Source organism: Scardinius erythrophthalmus (genome assembly GCF_964197995.2).
Source record: "Scardinius erythrophthalmus genome assembly, chromosome: 2".
NCBI lineage: Eukaryota > Metazoa > Chordata > Actinopteri > Cypriniformes > Leuciscidae > Scardinius > Scardinius erythrophthalmus.
Genome location: NC_138222.1, coordinates 33649719 through 33671112, shown reverse-complemented (window position 1 = coordinate 33671112; position 21394 = coordinate 33649719). Strand labels below are relative to the sequence as shown.

The following is a 21394-nucleotide window of genomic DNA, read 5'->3' as shown; positions in this document are numbered from 1 at the left end:
AAAAAAAAAAAAGCGAGGAGGAAGGGGGAGGGTGGGGAATTGACGGACAAATACCTGCCAAGCAAAAAGGAAAAAAGCTTAAAAAAATTCTCACTTTTATTTTTAGTTTATTTAAATAAATAAATAAATAAATTGTTGTATTTTTTTCTTTACAATGCAGTCATTGAGCTTTTTTTATTTTTATTTTTTATATATGACACTATACTTTATAGAAATCATGTATCAGTGGAAGGTTGGTAGAAACTGGAACAACTGAATCGCTGATCATCTACTGATCATCTACAGTTTACAAATCTTATTTGCTTATGTTATGTACCATGTTCAATTCAGGAATCAAAAAATCTGATTTAGAAGGATGAGTCAGTTTATTAACTTGAGTGAACTAAACAAGAATACTCTCTAAATGTGTTGCTAACAAAAGTTGTTTTGTTGACCTTACCTAGATTCTCACGTATTTGTTCAAAACATTACCAAATGTTGTCCCAACTTTTCAAATAGAGTTATCTGAACAAAATATTTTTACATTGATCAATATAAAAAAAAAAAAAAAAAAAAAAAAAATATATATTTTAAAAATGATCATTGCTCTGCTTTACTTGCTTAATTGATGCTGCTGCTGTTGTGGTCACTGTTATTTAGCTGTCATATTTCTCAGAGTTCATGTTTGAGATTTGTGTGTTGAGGTACAGAATATGTGTATCTTATTGCAACGTTTATATGCAATACATTTGCCTATAACGGTAAAATGTTTGCCCTTAGGTTTAAGAGGCAAATAATGTTCATATCATATAGTTAACATTGAAAATCAAACATGGAGATGAAAGAACAATTATTATAGCCCTTGCATTGTTAAATGCTTTAATCTTCAGCTGCCTGGACAAGAATATTTAAATTCAAATTAGTTGAGGTAACTTAAGTTGACTGTGATTGGTTGCCTTATTTTTTCAAGTTAGATCACTTTTTTACAGTGTAATAATAGTTCACAATATTGTTGTTTTACTGTATTTTTGATAAAATAACTGCAACCTTGGCGAGCGACTTCTTTCAAACTTTTGAATAGCCTACAAATGATCTTCTTTTGTATTCCACAAATAATAATTAAAATATATTGGTTCAGAATGACATGAGTGTGAGTAAATAACGAGAGAATTTTCAGTTTGGGTGAACCATCGCCTTAACATTATTTTTCCTCCCAAAACACATCTGTACAGCAACTTTCATTCCATTTATTGAGGCAATATATAAACAGCCTGGTGTGAGGTGGAAGTACACTTGAGAATGCAGTAACAAGGACAGCGTGAGCTTTGAAATGCAGACTTCAAGAAAAAAAAAAAAGCAATTGCTTAATAACTATAGTTTTATGCATATGTTGTCTCAGCGGTGCCATTTTCAGACACTGACAAAGCACACACACTTAAATTGTCACACCTTGCACTTTTGTTCTCCTAATTGTCCTATCATTCCACAAGAAATATCTATCTCATTAACACATCAGCTTCACAACAGTCTTCATTCCACGAAAACCCCTGAATTAGCCCAAATTAATGATGTGCATTTTCTGATGGGAAACTTTTTTTTTTCTTTCCAGTGATTTTCACTTCATGCATTCAATAAAATTAACAATAATAAATATTAGTATGGATTTCCGCAATGAACAAAATGTCACCTCTGCAAAACTTCACTTCCTCCATTTGTTCACCCCTATGCCCTATGTATACAGACAACATTGCAAGCTTGTGCTCACACCAGTACCATTCTGACGAGTGATCGCTTATTCTCAATGTGCAAACAACCGGCTGAAAGTACGGCTGCGGAGGGGAGGCAGTCTGTTATTATCCGGGTTGCCAAGGCAACACCAGTGCACTAACATCTGACGGCGTCCATATTTTTTCCGTCAAATCTTTTAACACACATGGTCTGGTAATGTTTTTGTGAATAGTTTTGTTTTAATACTCCTATACAACTGAAGAAAAATCATTCCATTAAAGCTAAAAAGGTGAAAGAAGGTCAAAGAAAACAACAACATACCAATGTTTTGTTAAACTCATAACAGAAAACTTTGAGTATGACACTGAAAAATATAACAGCAAAAGTGGGATATGTAAAATCCTGGGCCATCTTAAATCTGCCAGCACACTTGTGTGGATTAGCATTCAGAGCTGCCCGACTGGAGCCGAAGAGAAACAACGGTTGGTTTTACACCCGTCTCTCTCTGTACCACTGCCGTGGAGTACAACTTTTATTGTCAGTTCGGGAGAAAATATGTCAGTGGCTGCTGGAGATGAACCTTTATAGTAGCGTGTGGAACAATCAGCGGCTTCATAATGAGGACCCCTCAATCCCCCTACGTCTACCGGCTGCACACTAAAGTGGAGCGTTAAGCCGGACATTGCAAATTAAGGATTTTGCCTCTTGTCAAGGCAATTGGCAGAGATGACGTGAGTTAGAAGAGAAGATTCATATCACCTACAGAGATATGGTGTCACTCAGCTTTAAAAAATGTAAGCAGAGCCCCAACCCAAGGACCATCTCAACAGTCAATTAGGCATGGTTTAAGTGTCACCACAGTTTGTGCATAGTGCCAACTGAAAGGGTTTATGGAGATCATGCATGTTGCAAGAGTAAATCCGCGTAATGGATTTCAGAAGCAGTGCCATGTATATTTTAACAGCCACTAATGACATTAAATTACTTCTGCTCATTATCAGCATCGCTATAATTCATGTCAATGCTACTGTATATAGGCAATATGTAGTGCAACATGCCTTCACTACTATATTCTCTTTTAATTTTGCCTATCTAGATGAAGTTACAGCCCTTGTGTTTGGCACGTGGTGCTCATGTGGGAGATGTAGGTTCAAATCTAGTCGTGTGTCGCGTCCAATACTCATTTCCCTCTTCCCCTTGTTATTTCTCAACTCTCTACTTTCACCATCTGCTATGTTTTTTCACAAACTGAAACTACGAATAACGGCAAGAATATGTCATTCAACAACACTATACTTTATTTATTAATTATGGTTTTTATAAGTCTTTTTTTATTAAAGTGTATTTCATGTTATCAGTCATTTAAAACCTGTTAATTTTTATAATGTAAGACTTGTTTCTCCTTCTCATATAGAATTCATTCTGTTTCAGACATTGAAAATGGGCAGTATGGAAAAAGGTAAGTGCAGATATACTTACAAAATGAATGGATGAAGGACAATACATATGAATACAAATACTTTCCTTAAGAAAAAGAATGCATGCTGCCTGATTAGTCTATTCTTAAATTCTTGCATTGCCAATTGTTTTATCGAAAGAGATGCCACCTACTCTTCTGCCAACAAAAACCTGTTTCACGTTTAATAGGTTCCACCAAACACAATGTGCAATTGAAACAATTATATATGCAATTGAATTAGTATATATAATATATATATATATATATATTTTTTTTTCATACTGGATGCATTCAATAAAACAAGAATCCTACCTTCAGAGAAAATTAAAAATGCCCTGATGCAAAACAATGAGAGTAAGCATGCATGCTTGACTAATGAATACCACACGGTGCCTTGAATGGAGTGGCTTTCTCCGTAACCTTCCTAGGTACATGATTACCCTTCCCGTGCTCCTGATTTATTCCTACTGTGCTGAGAAGGAACCAAACAGAGAAATTGTTATTGCCACGCAAAGCAAATGTAATCAAACCAAAAACAGATAGATTTGCATGAAGAAGATCCAGCTACAGATCAAGATACAAGACTCTGTAAAGGAGCTTTATTTGTGTCCAGATACTAGACATTGATATTATAATTTCATATTTCAGTGTAGTCTGTTCTTTCCCCCACTTAATTTACTGAGTGGCTGAATGGACCGTGGACTGCTACAGGATGTGATTACCAATTCTCCTGTTAAAACATGCATTGATTTCACACAAGTAACACCATCACAAGCAACACGTCAGGTCTGGCCCGGGACGGCTCCTGTTTAAGACTGGCTGTGACTCTGAACTTCTGGTGTGCTAAAAACTGATCTGATATTCAAAGATCTGCCAACCATTAACATTGCACAACAACAACAACTAATAATAATAATAATAATAATAATTATTATTATTATTATTATTATTATAAAGGTGTGTTTAAACAGGTGAATTGGTAATATACTGTACATCGTGTAGACATCCACAGTCCATAAATCAGTAAAAAAGTAAATAAATCAAGGACAAACTGACTAAATTAAAATATGAAATTAAATTGTCAACTGTATCACTAATACTTTAGTAGTACTGGAATGTCATTTTCAGGTGGGTGTGATAAGATTAAAGGTGCATTATTTTATTTCTCAAAGTCGTTGCTGAAAGTTATTGATATATGAAATCAACCCAAACAAACACACCCCTCTCTTCATTGCTCCGCCTCCAATCCTAACCGCCCTGCTCCGAGTCGGTCTCGAACCCTGATCGCAAGGACGCTAAACAGAAAACAACACATTCTCTAGCATTCATCAGCCTGCACAACTCTCACTAGCTGGCCTCTGTACATGCAATGCAAGAGTGAATGTCTATTTATCGTAGCAGAAGTGCAACAAAACAATTCTTCATGAAAAATAGAGCGAAGATGATGAACAAACGACAAGGAAGCACAAAAAAGGAACCTACATACACAAGAGTAAATACAAATAAGAGTTTCTTGTTAGTTGCCAACAGCACATCAGCTCCAGACAAACAGTGACACTCAAACCCACGTTAATTTCCCATCAAAGTGACGGTAAAGACAATGTTACAAAAACTTTGGTCACACTTTAGTTTGGGATCCAATTAGCATGCATATTACTAAGATATTGGCTGTTTATTAGTACTTATAAAGCACATATTAATACATTATTATGCATAACCATATTCTACAGTACATCCCCAATCCTACCCAATTCCTAAACTTAACAACTACCTTACTAACTATTAATAAGCAGTAATTAGAAGTTTATTGAGGCAAAAGTCATAGTTAATTATTAGTTAAGTGAGAATTGGACTCTAATCTAAAGTGTGACCGAAGTTTTCTATTTCAAATAAAAGCTGTTCTTTTGAACTTTCTATTCATTAAAAAATAAAGAAAAAGTGTATGCCAGTTTTCATTAAATATTAAGCAGCACAACTGCTTTCAAGCTTGTTGATGATAATAAATGTTTATTGAGCAGCAAATCAGCATATTAGAATGATTTCTGAAGGATCACATGACACTGAAGACTGGAGTATGGATGCTGAAAATTCAGCTTTGTCATCATGGGAATAAATTACATTGTAAGATATATTCAAATAGAAAACAGTCATTTTTATATAGTAATATTTTTATCAAATTGTATTTTTTTTTTATTAAACAAATGCAGCCATGGTAAGCATCACCCTGACCTGAAAATGACATGCCACTATGTCATGTTCATTTTTATTTTCCAGCATATTCCTAAGGCCATGAAGTTACTACAGAGTCATTAGACATGCAAATAACTCATCCATCTCTCCTTGGCAGAGACCAATGGACTGATAGGAGCTGCAATTATCATGTTCTTTTCTTTAAAGTGTCTATTGGATGTCCCTACAAAAGGCTTCAGGGACAGAGGGGGGTTCAGTGCTCAGGCAGCACTAGCTATGCTCGCTGTCTGTTCTAATGTAGAATTACAGAGAACTCTGTTTTAACATGTCACATCATGGCAGAGTAGATGTGGCAACAAGCAGTTCCTTTGTCTCACAGACTGAAGACTGCATGCAAACTGAATATGTGTGCGCCTGTTGTGTGCGCGTGCACAAATGCGTATGTGCGACTAAGTCTCAAGTTTAGAAACCAGCAGGCAAGAGGCAAGGGGTAGTTTCATACACATGAATACAAAGGGTGAGCATCCTTTCTTGTTTTCCCCTTAAGGTGTAGTGTACATTTCATGAAAGCCATACTAAATGATGAAAGCATCTTACAAATTTCACAGGTCCCAAAACATCATTGTTTTGCTGCACTGTTTTAGCACCTGTATTTCTAGAATTTCTTTTTTGGTGTGTGCCGAGGGCAACATTGAGCAATTTACCCAGCATATAAATTCCCACAGCAGATATTTATTTTACTTTCATCTTCTTTCTTTGGGAAGACAAATATAGAGGTAATCTCTATCTTTTGAATTACTTTTGAACCCATCATCACTGTGAAAAACAGCCTGAAGAATATACTAAACCCAAGCAGAAATTACGAGATTGTTTCATTAACATATATATCAATTGTGAAAAGAACCCATTCCTAAATGTAACAAATTCAGATTCCTGGAAGTTCAGCTGGACCTCTTGACAAATATAGTGCTTGTTGATGGAGAGAAGACAACAACAAAAAAAAAAAAAACATAAAAATGGACCCTTCAAATGAACACGGTCAAATTATGCATCCATTTTTATTCTCTGTCTGAAATGCCCATCAGTAGTGTCAACAGAGATTTCACGCTGCACTGCAGGCACATGAGCTGACAGCAGCTTTCCCCCCTTACCAGCAATTTACATCAGAGTGCATGCATAGTGCGATTAGCAGTACTGGTGAATGGACTGAAAACTCGAACAATGTGTCATCTACTCACCACTGTGAAGAGTATTCACTGCCTCCCTGCTTTTAGGCCCAGCACCATAAAGACAGGCTGCCCATTTACAGGCTCAGGATAAAAAAAAAAAAAAAATACTAAACAGTGGGGTGGATTCCAGTCTTTGTTGTTTTTAGGCTATACATGTATATAAATTCATGAAACAAATATCCTTTTTTGAATTTCACTGTAAATAAAAGAATTTAAAATCTCTCTTCAATGGCTTTTCTTAGGGTGTATTCACACCAGGAAAGTCCGATAGTTCACTTGCTTTGGTCCGGACCAAATACAATGTTGATTTTTTTTTGTTTGGTACGGTTCGCTTTCACACTGCTCTTTTTGCAAGTGAACCAAAATTTGTAAACAAAACCACACGTGTGCTAAAGTCATCCATTCATTGGACAGGAATTCTCAAGTAGGGAAAAGCAGGAAGTGCAAAAACAGGCTCAACATGAAGATATTTCGTAATGCAATATTTGTTCTTTTACTGATTTGGTGTTATTTGGTGGCTTCAAACGCAATATGAAGAAACTAATGAGCATCATATGACACAATGTCATCTATAAGATGTTGTAATTAGGATTTTGAGAAGATGACGATGTGCTGCAAGACAGTTCGTGCGGATCGAGGGAACATGCTTTTAAACCATTTAAGCGCGGTAAGACAAAAGAGAACGCTTTGTCTGTCAATGTCCTGATGCACACACGACGCGCAGAAAGACGCTCAACAGTATCGCGTGCACAGACCTCGCGCCGGAATCAAATTCTCTTTTGCGCTTGAACAAACAATAACACACACCATTATGCCAAAATGTCCATTTTGTTAAGTATCCTCATAAGAGCAGTCAAATAAAAAGACACAGTTTTCTGCAGCTGGGTCGGTTTGTGATCACACCATAAACGAACCGTACCAGAGTTCGTTTGGAACCGTACCGAGACCTCTTCAGCTGGGTCTCGGTTCGGTTGTTTGTTCCGCACCCAAGTGCGATTGCTGTATTCACACCTGCCCAAAAGATCCGCTCCAAGGGGAGAAACGAACTTGAGTTCGATTCAATCAAACCAAACAAGGCAGGTGTGAATACACCCTTAGATTGGATCAGCATAGTTGTGCAGCATTTGATTAAATAGAGAACGTCCTTTCAATTCCAATTTGATTCCCAAAATTGAAATTAATTTTAAAGGAGGTAGTAAACAGGATGCAGAATAAAAAAAATAAAAAAACTTCCTTGTATTGAAATTTAATTTAATTTCATACAACTTATGTTTAACTAGAAAAGCAAACTACGCCAAGACTAACTTTGAATGTTGGCTTGACAAAGCCTTGTTATTTTCAAGCAATAAAGCTTTAGGGCGTTTTCACACCTGAAAGTCCGCACCAAGGTCCGAACCAAAGATCATGTTTTGATACATTGTATACATTTGGTTAGTTTTGGTTTGGTTTCACACTGCAATTAAGCAAGCGCACTAAAGAACTTTACATTACGTACTTGTGTCCTGTCGTCATCATCTATATGGGCTGCATCTTGACATTGATTGTTTTGTAAACGGACGTGCGTCTGACGTCAGCGTGTTGTCAAGTCGGCGGGTAACTTTGACTGAATTAACAGACGCATATCGTTGCCACTATACTTTTATTATTATGGCATTACTCCCTGCAGCAGCAACTATAGTTCAAATTCACCAAATGAACGTCCTCGTTGTGCGAACGTTTTATCGTTGCCAGCAGGACGCAACGCTGTGGGCAGGACTGACAGATCTGCACATAAATATTCTTCTTCAGTTGTTTAGGCTACGTGGGAACCACCGGAACTTCCTGTAAATGGTCTGAAAGTCCGAACCAAACAGAAAATGCTTTCACACTAGAAACGAACCAAACCTTTGCTCAGTTTGATCCGGACCGAGACTACCTCTTTTCATCTGACCAAATTTCGTCTGTTTGGTCCGGACCATGGTGCGAGGGAGGTTTCCCACCTGTTATTTTGATTCGGACCAAACTGAAAAGTCCGAAAATCCGGACGACACAAGGTAGGTGTGAAAGGGCCCTTAGTTACACACAAACAGAACAATAAAATGACAGAACGAAACAATGATAGATAGAACAGACAGACAGACAGACAGACAGATATATTACAGACAAGTATGTTTGGGCAGGTTGGAGCTAAACTGTGTAGGACATTGGCCCTCCAGGAGCAGGATTGGAAACCCCTTCTCTTATAAAAAGGACTAACAGCGAAGGCCACTCAAACACATGGGGCCCTTCCTGACAATGAAGGCCAACTGGAAGGAGGACGGTTGGGGGTGTCCCTGTATGCACGGCCCCTTCATGTTACCCCTGACTGGGAGATGGATGCTGGCTGTCACACTCGCCTGCCTTTGTTCTTGCCAGATGCGAAGGGGTCTCGAGGAAAGTGCCCAAACACTCATCAATCTCACTTTTGCCCTGTGCTCCTGCCTTTGCTCTCACAGGTCCCAATAACAATTTAGTCACAACATGAGAAAAAATGCTTCCATCCACAGAACCAGGGCACTAATCTGTTGACCTGAGTAGCAGAAAAGCAAATAAGAAAGTGAGAATGAGAGAGTAATAGCCAAGAAACCTTCCATGGTACTGATCTACTATCAGGCTATGAAAAGATGCAAATGTCACGAGAGGACTTTTCTCGCTCCCCATCTCTCATAATTTGTCCTCTCTCTCACTAAGAAAAATAATGTACCCAAGGGATGATGCAGATCTGTCTTCATATTGTTTTCCTTTTTTCTTTTTCTTTTTGCATCTCTGTTTTCCGCCAGAATGGAAAAATCATGCGTTTTCCCACACATATTTAATTACAGAAAAACAGGATGTCAGCGAATTCCCCTCTGTACGCGTTCACTTTGATTCTGTCACTCACACTGTGATGATTTTGATTAGTGTCACTGTAACCCAGCACACTTACATCTACAGTCACCAAGCCTTATTAAAATAGCTTACAAAAGCTCTGATAGCAACAACATTTCCTGAAAAATGGGTCACTAAATAGACCTCAAACCACCTTGCCATTGTAGTGGTCTCAAACCTATAATCTTCGTCCAGCAACAAAAAAAAAAAAAAATGGTGACATGTATTAAAGCAAAATGGCTGTCTTGGAACATCTGACTGAAAAACGAGGACAATCAAAAAAAAAAAGTATTTAAGTAAAGTAATTCTCGCATGGACTGTCATCTTGCAGTAAGATTAGTATTAATGGACTTCGGCATAGATTTGATTTGTACTTTCGTGAAGCATGTTCAGGCATTTAATATTATTAAACGTATCATTATCTGGAAGAAATTTCACTTTTCTTTGCTTGAATAGAAATTATGAAAAAAAAAATAGTGAAAAAAATTGCAAGGGCAAATGCTAGAATACATGATCCTTTCAGAGAAGAATTAGGGGATAGTCTTGGACATCTATGAAGCATAAACAGGTCAGTTGTAATGACACAGCAGTTCAGCTGTGTTTTGCATGAGGACAAGTGAATCCGCCTAGACCACACGCATATACGGCCAGTAAAATGCAAAAGCGTCAATTATCTACAAGCATCTCCTAATAGATTTAAACCAGAACTTTCAATGTGGCTAAAACACAAAATGTTGGAAGCACCCCTTGGAGCATAGCAAGTTTATCCATTTACTTAAGTTCCAGAATGTATTTCTCCACCCATATGCAGTCTTGATCTACTACTCTGACCTTTAGCATACAAATTCAATCTCATGGAGTTAGTCATTTAGTGGGGGCCAGCCCGGGCAGGCAGTAAATGTGATGATCCCAGATGGCCCGCCCCCCACCACACGTAAATCAGCGAGGGAGCCGTGAAGGGAAGTCACAGGCAGAGTCTGTCTTCACTGTCTAAAAAGACTGGGAAGGCACACTGTAGCAAGTCATCCGTCTGTTGTGACACTGATGCCGTAAAATTTGTCCCCAGGCAAGGATTCGGAATGCACAACCAGCTTTTTCCCACTTTTTTGGGGAGGGGGTTAACTTTTTCCTTATCTTTAATCCTCCACACGTTTAGTGATGCACAGACAATGTAAAATCTATGGAGTGGAAGGTGTCGACTCTGAGCTGTCAGTCAAGTCATTCATGGGATGTCATGCAAAGAAAAAAAAAAATACATGGAGTGAGTGCAAGGCTCTGTAGGATGATATGAGCTCGTATTTGGTTTCAAATTACAGGATTTTTCTTTTATAATTTGGCAAGCCAGGTTTTAAAGTCGACATGAAACGGAAGTTGTAACCGTTTTTTCTTTCCTATGTATATCTGAGTGAAATGGCTGTATGTAGGGAGGAACTTCATTTATTTCCATCAGGAACTGATTGGATTGTTGGATAGACGTCGTTTTCTAATTGCTGTGATCTCATGTGACTGACATACTTTCCCATCCTTGCACTTGTAAACATGTCACGTTAATTAATAATTGAAAATAATTGAAAATAATAATGACGTACATGGATATATCAAATATAATAAACATTGCAATAATACAGTAGTCAACATTTAAAGTGGATCAAAACCTTTCATCAAAGTTATACATGAATTTTTAACAATACCCATTCTTGTCTTAGGACAACTTTTGTGATCCACTTCAAATGTTGAATACTGTACACAAAAGACAAAAATTGTCAATTATGATTTCATGGTGACTTTAAAATGAACAGTGCTGTGGTTTAGTACAACAAACACACACAAAACACACACACACACACACACACACACACACACACACACACACACACACACACACACACACACACACACACACAAAAACTAATGAAAATCGTAGGGGAAAGGACGGTCTGTTAATGCATAAGCCTGATGCCAAACCATTGAGATACATCAGTCGGAGAGCTCATAGAAAAAGGACTTGAGTCCGTTCAAAATGCACTCTAACAAATTGCATTTTGAAGTTGCGAGCCGGTTTGTGAGAGAAATGAGGTGAAGGAGCAAAAATCTCAATACTGTATGCTATTAATAATGCAAAAGATCAATAATGCATTTAAAATTGCTGCCTAAAATAGTACGATAAGCATATCGAAAGTGTTTCTGCTCACTAGAAGCTTTGAAACACACACAAGAAAGGCAAATATGGGCCCCAAGACAATATGCAGCTCAAAATATTCTGTAATAAATTAAATTGGGGAAAGGAAAAAAAAAAAAAAAAACATCTTGCGTGGAGAATTCCAGATTCACAAATTTAACAAAAGACATCAAATCAAAGTTTTCCACCATTTTGCTCTTGTGAGGGCATCTGGGGGGACCGTGTTTGTTTATATCCCCCTTTGAGCCTGGCACTTTAAAAAACACCCTGAAATTAAGCTGGCGACAAAACACAGCTCTTGTAAGGAAATTAAGATATTCCTCCTTTGTTAGGATGAAAGAAGAAAAAAAGACTGTTCCATTTATAAGCAGTCATATATTATACTGTTTACAAATCACTTTAATGCTTACGGTGAAATCTCAGTGCTCCCATAAATTTTTAAAGTCCATCTCTCTGCCTCGCAGTCGTAGACCAGCCAATACTTTTCAATTTGAGAAAAAGAATCACTGAGGTAAAAAGCCGCTGCTCAAGACGATTACATCTATTCTACCTCATTACTTGCCTTTTGGGAGACAGAGGAGGGCATGAGAGGCAGACTGCTATCTGTTTACATTTACTGTACAAGATATCGGAATTATAATTGTGTTCTTCTTTCAGCGCATGGCTCTGTTTAAAGGTCCTGTGGTCCCAAGGAGATGAATACAAATGAAATCCCTTCAAGGGATTCCACTGCACAGGCAAAAATGCTGCAACACAACTTTTATTTCTTTTTCATCTCTTTCTTCCTCACTTATTTTCTTTTCTACATTTGGGGGATGCTCCAACTCAGGAAGATAAAAGAGAGAGAGAGAGAGAGAGAGAGAGAGAGAGAGAGAGAGAGAGAGAGAGAGAGAGAGAGAGAGAGAGAGAGAGAGAGAGAGAGAGAGAGAGAGAGAGAGAGAGAGAGAGAGAGAGAGAGAGAGAGAGAGAGAGAGAGAGAGAGAGAGAGAGAATTCAAATTCTGAAGATCAGTGAGAGCTATTTGAAGGGGACAGAAGTCTACAGGACAGAGTCATAGAATCATATTGAAGTAACAGTTCCCTCATTATGAACATTTTGACATAATTTACTTACCCTGATGTATGACTTCCTTTCTTTCATGAAATACTACAGGAGTTATTTGTAGCAGAATCTGCTATTTTCTTGATGCTTGGAAAGGCATGAGGGTGAGTAATGCTGACATTAATTTTGGGTGAACAATACATTTAAATGGCTTTTTATTTTCCCGTTCAAAGCAAGATGTTTTGCACACACCAATTTGTATTCCCTTTCTTTGTTGCTCTCCATTTATGGTTTGGGCATGATGATACACATGCCAGTCCAGAAGGGATAAAGAATGTAATACTGTATGTACAGTAGTGGCCAAAATGATGTCCGGCCAAGGAAAATGTACATCTTCACCCTTTATTTAAATATTATTAAAAGTGTTTTTAAAGATTGTGTAAGCATAGTTGTGCTTGAGAGATCCGGAATATTAATAACTGATTATGTTGTAGTCAATGTGTGCTTTTTTCCTCTGAGCTTTTAGATTTTTTTTTTTTTTTTTTTTTTTTTTTTTTTGCATAGTCAAATACAATCTTTAGCTGTAGTTTGCCTTTTTTTGCCAAATATTTTTGTCAGATAAACAAAGTGGTTAAATGGTTGTTTTTAACATGTAAAATATTTAAAACATCTAAAATATTTTCCTCATATTTTGATTATTTAATCAAACAAGTAGGGCCATTAAACTATATAAATATATAGACTCAAAACACCTTCTGTGTTACTTTATAATAATGCGTCTGTATTCCAAAGACTAATTCCAAATAGCATTCTCGATATATCTGTACTACAGTACAGAGGCATTCATTTGATTTTTTTTTTTTTTTTTTTTTTTTTTTTTTTTTTTAACATGGCATGTTTCTATCCGACGCTTGGATGAGAGCACAGACATAAAGTTGTAAGGCAATAAACCACCTGCTGTCTTTTCATTCAGTACAAGCCTACATATTTACAATACAGCTGCTGGTTTATTATTCGCACATGTACAGCAGAAGATGCATCATCATATGGGTCTGCTTCAATTTGTCTTTTCAATGAGTAATTATGGGGTTTGTGTATATCTACAGTATAGGCCAATCTGAGATATTTGTTTAACAAGGACTCTCAACTAATGTACAATGTTTGTTTAACAGGATCTCACAGCTTGGTTTATATGGCAATCAATATGGAACTGATTATTACCTCCTGTCTTTTTAAATATATAATAATTCAAAGTAAGGATTGATGAGTACAAATATTGAATAATCAATAAATGTCTGATAAGTTATCTGCGGTGCATGTGACGCACAAGATTATTCATCATCCACCCACTTTCATCTCTCAATCTCCATCATTCCGCTCGGCCTGAAATTGAATGTGAGTTTACCCAGTAAACACGATTATATGGTTTATGCTAAACCTACGCCATTAGCATACCAGAGGCGAGAGAACATGTCCAGGCGTGTATGACATGGTCTTATCCCTCCCAGCCCTTGTCCAATTATGGATTAATCAGAACACATCAAAAGTGGTCCTGTGTGTACCTCATGTGATCTTTTCGGCGATACTGCTCCATCAACAACTAATTGCTTTGGCTGTAATTTCCTTCACAAGAGGCCAAATCAAAGAAGAAAGAAATATCAACTGTATATATATATATATATATATATATATATATATATATATATATATATATATATATATATATATATATATATATATATGTATATGTGTATGGTTCATTTGCATATGAAATTAAGTAGGGCTAGAGGAAAAGCAACATGATCAGTGTTATGAGTAAGGGATAATGTACATCCAGCCGGTTGTTATCGCAGAATAAACCCCGATAGGGTGATCAGGACCCCGATGCAATGCAGAGGAATATGAAATATTGATCTGATTTTATTAGCTCTTTAAACGTAAAGCTTCAGCGGAAAAAACTGTTGCACAAGCGGCAAGTTAAAACCAGATGGACATTTAAGGGATAAAGTACTGTCAAACCACACAGCATTTTGCCACATAAATAATTATGGGGATAAGATATATTGATTTGATAAAACGGTTTTAAATCTTGTTTTAACAATCCTGTTTGTTATCTTATAATCCATTACAGTGTACAAAACAATAGTCGCAAAATGGCAGCAGCTGCATTTGTATGAAACAAGAGAGAGCGAGTCCGCCATACCGGATAACATAGGCCTAATTAAACAACTGTACAAAATAACAAAATATTGATTTGACGGAGTTTTAATATTTTATTAGCTCATGAAACACAAAACTTCCTCGAGGAGAGAACGTTCCTAGCAAAAAACAAACAAAAAAAAACAACAACAACGTTACTAGCAATCCTATAGCGCCGACTTCAGTGACAGAAACCCGGATGAGCCTGTGTTATTCGTTTTTAGTGGTTGTTAATGGGGAATAACATCCCATCGAATGTTGTGAATGACCAATCAGAATCAAATATTCCACAGAGCCATGTAATAAGTAGGGTTGCAAAGGGGCGGAAAATATCCGGTAAGTTTTTAGAAACAAAATTTTGGAAATATTCTAAGTTGGAAGCTTAACAGAAATTTTTGAGAATTTATGGGAATTAATTGGGAATTTGTGGAAATGTATATAAACTGTATCATATACAAAACATAAATATAAACATTTTGTTGTTATTTTTTATTTATTTTTTTGTTGTTGTTGCATATTGATATACAGTGCATGCAGAATTATTAGGCACGTTGATTTTCTGATCATGTTTTATTCCCAGGAATATTTTGCCAATTCCAATTCCAAACCATATTAATCTTAATAACTACTACTAGTTTTGTATTTAATCATTTATAAGTGATATATATAATTGTTCATGAAGGCTGGAAATGAAAAACGCCTTTAATTCAGGTGTGCAGAATTATTATGTTTTCTTTTACAGATACAATAAGCCAAAAAAGAGATTTAGCAAAGACTGAAAAGTCAAAAATTATTAAATGCTCATGAGAAGGATGCAATACTAACGCAATACTAGAGATTGCAGTTAAGGCATGACCATTGAAAAGTGAAATGCTCATTGGGTCAGCAGGGTCAGACAAATACAGGTGGAGAAGATAAGACACATGTTAACTGCAAAAGAATGAAGAATTAAGGTGAAGAATTAAGTGTGAAACCATCAGGAACCCTTTAGTCTCCAGTGCCACCATTTTCCAGAACTCCAACCTACCTAGAGTCTCCCAACTCCCAAAACTTATTAAAACGTATACTGGAAGATTAATTCTTCAAATAGTGGTAGAAGAGGATGTGGTGCTGGTCCTTCAAGAGTCATTCTCAATCTGCCTGTCTATAAGGCCTATAAAAAACAGTCTTCATGTATTTTACTACACTTCAGCTTGTGATTCTTATTACGTGGGGTCATTTTTTAGGATTCTTTACCTAACCTAAGTCTCTGAGATCCTGACACCTTGCACTTCTGGAGACTCCAGGTAGGTTGGAGTTCTGGAAAATGGTGGCACTGGAGACTAAAGGGTTCCTGATGGTTTTACACTTAATTCTTCACCTTAATTCTTAATTCTTTTGCAGTAAACATGTGTCTTATCTTCTCCACCTGTATTTGTCTGACCCTGCTGATGAGCATTTCACTGTCCAATGGTCATCATGCCTTAACTGCAATCTCTAGTATTGCATCAGTATTGCATTCTTCTCATGGGGATTTAATAATTTTTTGTCTGAGTTAAATCTTTTTTTGGCTTATTTTATCTGTAAAAGAAAACGTGCCTAATAATTACGCACACCTGAATATAAGGCGTTTTTCATTTCCAGCCTTCATGAACAATTATATATCACTTATAAATGATTAAATACAAAATTAATAGTAGTTATTACGATCAATGTGGTTTGAAATTGGTAAAATGTGCCTGAAAAAAAAAAAATGATCAGAAAATCAACGTGCCTAATTCTGCACGCACTGTATTTTCCAATTAATTCTAATTTAGTAAGTATGTAAAATGTATTTTTATGTCAAATCAAATCAATTGTTATGCACGTGTTATTTATTTCAGTGTCACCTGATCCTTCAGAAATCATTCTAATATGCTGATTTGATACTCAGTTATTTTCAATGTTGGAAACAGTTGTGCTACTTGATAGTTTGGTTGGTTGATTGGTTGCTGTCCAATGAGCTGCAACTAAACATTCAAACAAATACCAGGGTGTTGCTGGTAGCAGTATGCAGCGCACTTTCAGAAACCCTCCACCTTCCCCAGTATAGATCTGCTTCGGGTGGTAAACCATTACATGTGCAGCAGCAGCAGCATGTCTTGCATGCTCACAGCAATGTCTGTGAATGTATTGGCAGTAGCAATTCTCTGTACTTGCTCAGCAGCAGCAGTGGCAGCAGCATAGCAGATCTATTCCACCAAGACCAAACTACATTAACATTTCCATAACTATTACAATGCCAATCTCTATTACCATACCAATCTCCCGAGCAATCTCTCCTATTTTGCAAATTCCCAGTCTATTCCAATTAACTCCTGTTAATTCCCATGGAAAGTTTCCAGCCTTGAAAATTCCCGGAATTTTGCCACCCTAGTAATAAGGAAAGTGATGTGTGTGGTGGATCCGAGGATGTGTGGTGTTTGGGGTGGGATGGGGAGGTGGTTACATTTTTGATATTATCTGTAAGTGGTTCCGTATATGCGGGCTCACATTAGCTCAGGATGAACTCTGCGCTGCTCCATTAGTCTTCCCCAGATAATGCTACACTTCTCAGTCCCGTTTACTTAACATGCTGGATCCGGCCTCCTCGATTTGCACTAATCAACTGATAAGGCGAAAGCCCTTTCACCAATCCCTGGAGGGTGAAAACTGAACTCCTAATGGTCATTAGTAGTAATTATGTTCCCTAACAGACACATCCAACTCAGCCCCTCTCACACATAAGTAGTTAGTTCCCATCGCCATCCACCCTCTTTGGGTCCAGATTGTACTCCTGCACACAGGATGTGTCCTTATCACCAAGCACTGATATCACTCACATGTGATAAAATAAAAGTTAGTTTTCCATTATAAAGTGTTGCCATATATAATATATTGAGAGGAGCAGTAAACCAATATAACTATATTTTTAAGACTCTCTCTCTCTCTCTCTCTCTCTCTCTCTCTCTCTCTCTCTCTCTCTCTCTCTCTCTCTCTCTCTCTCTCTCTCTCTCTCTCTCTCTCTCTCTCTCTCTCTCTCTCTCTCTCTCTCTCTCTCTCTCTCTCTCTCTCTCTCTCTCTCTCTCTCTCTCTCTCTCTCTCTCTCTCTCTCTCTCTCTCTCTCTCTCTCTCTCTCTCTCTCTCTCTCTCTCTCTCTCTCTCTCTCTCTCTCTCTCTCTCTCTCTCTCTCTCTCTCTCTCTCTCTCTCTCTCTTCCCTCAGTTCGTTCAGATCAAACCACATTGTGACCTATTCCCCAGAGTCTGACCTATAGAGTGTGATCTGTATTGACAAGGAAAAATTCCTGGCAAGAGACCCCCAAAAATCCAATAACATGTGTACAGGCACTTCCAACAGCCTGAGCACTGCTGTAATTTCCTTTTCCTCCTCATCATTTCTCCATCATATTCACCTGATAGGCTTATTACCGATTCAAGTATATAGGCAAGGACAGAGCATATAGAGTGATGCTGCCAAAATGTATTTTATTTTTCTAAACAAAATACTTTTACATTTTGCTGAAAAAAAGGGGGAAAAATAATAATCACATTTAATTTTTTTATGCAGCGAAATAAATAAAGTGTTTGTTTGTTTGTTTCTTTTTTTTTTTTTTTTTGGAAAACTGAACATTTTTGAATGATAAGTAAATGAATAAGCCTGCAGATTCAGAGCTAACTGTAGTTCTCCATTATGTATGAACAGTCACACAAATTTTAAGGACATAATTCTATCTCATTCATTATTAACTAGATGTACCGCATCGCGGTACAAAATATGACCGCCGCTCAGGCCTGCACTGGCTTTCCACAAAAATAAATGACGTGGAGTAATTTGGCTGTATTGCGTGTTTATGTATATACCTAAAAAAAGTAATAGTATGTGCATGTCTGTCTGTGTGTGTGTGTGTGTGTGTGTATGTGTGTGTCTGTGTGTGTGTGTGTGTGTGTCTGTGCATGTATGTATGTGTGCGTACATGTGTGCGTGTGTGTGTTTGTGTGTGTGTGTCTGTGCATGTGGATTTGTATGTGTGTGTATGGGTGTGTGTCTGTGCGTGTGGATGTCAGTGTGTGTGCATGCTTGCGTTTGTTTGTATTCCTGCATGTGTGTGTGTGATAGTATCATCCTAAACCAGCAACCCTTCGCTCAACAGCACCATCTACAGGCCGATGAGTGTACAGTCACTAAATGTGCACATAAATGAATTTATTTTATACCCCCCCATGGATGAAATTCTACAAAACTTAGCAGAGGATACCCCCAGAGGATGTCAAGTTAATCATACACATGAAATATGGTGCAGTTCTGAACATCTCCACTGAAGATAGAGGCGATTAAAGCAGAATAATATTGCATTTTCATTTTTTATGGGAGGGGCGCAAATCACAAATGAGTGATTATGGGCTAGGTTGATGTGGGCCCTTAAGAGCAACATACCATAACAATTACAAATGTTTACAATTACAAATTACAAAGCAATAACAAATGCATTTTTTTGGGTTTGGGGGGGCCCAGCGCGGGGGGGGGGGGGGGAGTGGCCCCCGGGGACCAAACGAAATTTTTCCGTAGAAGTCTAGTGGGGCTACGTGCTCACCAAATTTCATGTTCCCCGGTGTTTCGGTGTCCCTGGTATCGTTGACGAAAAATTTACGGGGGCCCCAGTGCAGGGGGGGGGAAGTGGCCCCCGGGGACCAAACGAAATTTTTCCATAAAAGTCTAGTAGACCAACATACCATAAAAATTTCTTCATCCTCGGTGCCACGGTTCAGGTAGTTATTTAGGAAAAACTGCATTTTTTGGGGTTTGGGGGGGCGCGGGGGGGGGAGTGGCCCCCGGGGACCAAACGAAATTTTTCCGTAGAAGTGTAGTGGGGCTACATGCCCACCAAATTTCATATTCCCCGGTGCTTCGGTGTCCCTGGTATCGTTGACGAAAAATTTACGGGGGCCCCAGCGCGGGGGGGGAAGTGGCCCCCGGGGACCAAACAAAAATTTTCCGTAAAAGTCTAGTAGACCAACATACCATAAAAAATTCTTCATCCTCGGTGCCACGGTTCAGGTAGTTATTTAGGAAAAACTGCATTTTTTTGGTTTTGGGGGGGGCCCAGCGCGGGGGGGGAGTGGCCCCCGGGGACCAAACGAAATTTTTCCGTAGAAGTCTAGTGGGGCTACATGCCCACCAAATTTCATGTTCCCCGGTGCTTCGGTGTCCCTGGTATCGTTGACGAAAAATTTACGGGGGCCCCAGCGCGGGGGGGGGGAGTGGCCCCCGGGGACCAAACGAATTTTTTCCGTAAAAGTCTAGTAGACAAACATACCATAAAAATTTCTTCATCCTCGGTGCCACGGTTCAGGTAGTTATTTAGGAAAAACTGCATTTTTTTTGGGTTAAGGGGGGCCCAGCGCGGGGGGGGGGAGTGGCCCCCGGGGACCAAACGAAATTTTTCCGTAGAAGTCTAGTGGGGCTACATGCCCACCAAATTTCATGTTCCCCGGTGTTTCGGTGTCCCTGGTATCGTTGCCGAAAAATTTACGGGGGCCCCAGCGCGGGGGGGGAAGTGGCCTCCGGGGACCAAACGAAATTTTTCCGTAAAAGTCTAGTAGACCAACATACCATAAAAATTTCTTCATCCTCGGTGCCACGGTTCAGGTAGTTATTTAGAAAAAAATGAATTTTTTGGGGTTTGGGGGGGCCCAGCGCTGGGGGGGAGTGGCCCCCGGGGACCAAACGAAATTTTTCCGTAGAAGTCTAGTGGGGCTACATGCCCACCAAATTTCATGTTCCCCGGTGCTTCGGTGTACCTGGTATCGTTGACGAAAAATTTACGGGGGCCCCAGCGCGGGGGGGGAAGTGGCCCCCGGGGACCAAACGAAAATTTTCCGTAAAAGTCTAGTAGACCAACATACCATAAAAATTTCTTCATCCTCGGTGCCACGGTTCAGGTAGTTATTTAGGAAAAACTGCATTTTTTGGGGTTTGGGGGGGCCCAGCGCGGGGGGGGAGTGGCCCCCGGGGACCAAACGGAATTTTTCCTTAGAAGTCTAGTGGGGCTACATGCCCACCAAATTTCATGTTCCCCGGTGCTTCGGTGTCCCTGGTATCGTTGACGAAAAATTCAGTAAGGTGACGAAAAAAAAAAAAAAAAAAACTTTGACAATCCCTATATGACCGCTTTCGCTAGCTACGCTAGCGGCGGTCATAATAATTACAAATGTGTGGCCAGAAAAAAAAAAAAAAAAAGTTTGGATGGATGGATTCAAGAAGTGCACACATAACCGTCTCCTTGGTCAAATATTTATAAATATTGTGCATACAGGTTGTAAAACATAATTAACACCTATAGAGGTCTATTCAAATATACTGCAGATCATGTATATTATTTTGCAATAAGATGTAGCATAACTTCCTTATTAACTTTTAAAATCTATACTACAGTTCAAAAGTTTGGGGTCGGTAAGATGTTTTAAATATTTTAAAAGATGTCCTTCTGCACAACAGGGCTGCATTT

At 38.4% G+C, this 21394-nt stretch overlaps 1 protein-coding gene across 1 annotated transcript in view; it reads right to left on the bottom strand.

Annotated features, from left to right (window-relative positions):
* Positions 1-21394, bottom strand: part of cdh8 (cadherin 8) — a gene marked incomplete at both ends in the record, with an annotated part of 89895 nt that overhangs the window by 51912 nt on the left and 16589 nt on the right. The gene's annotated exons all lie outside the window — the stretch shown is intronic.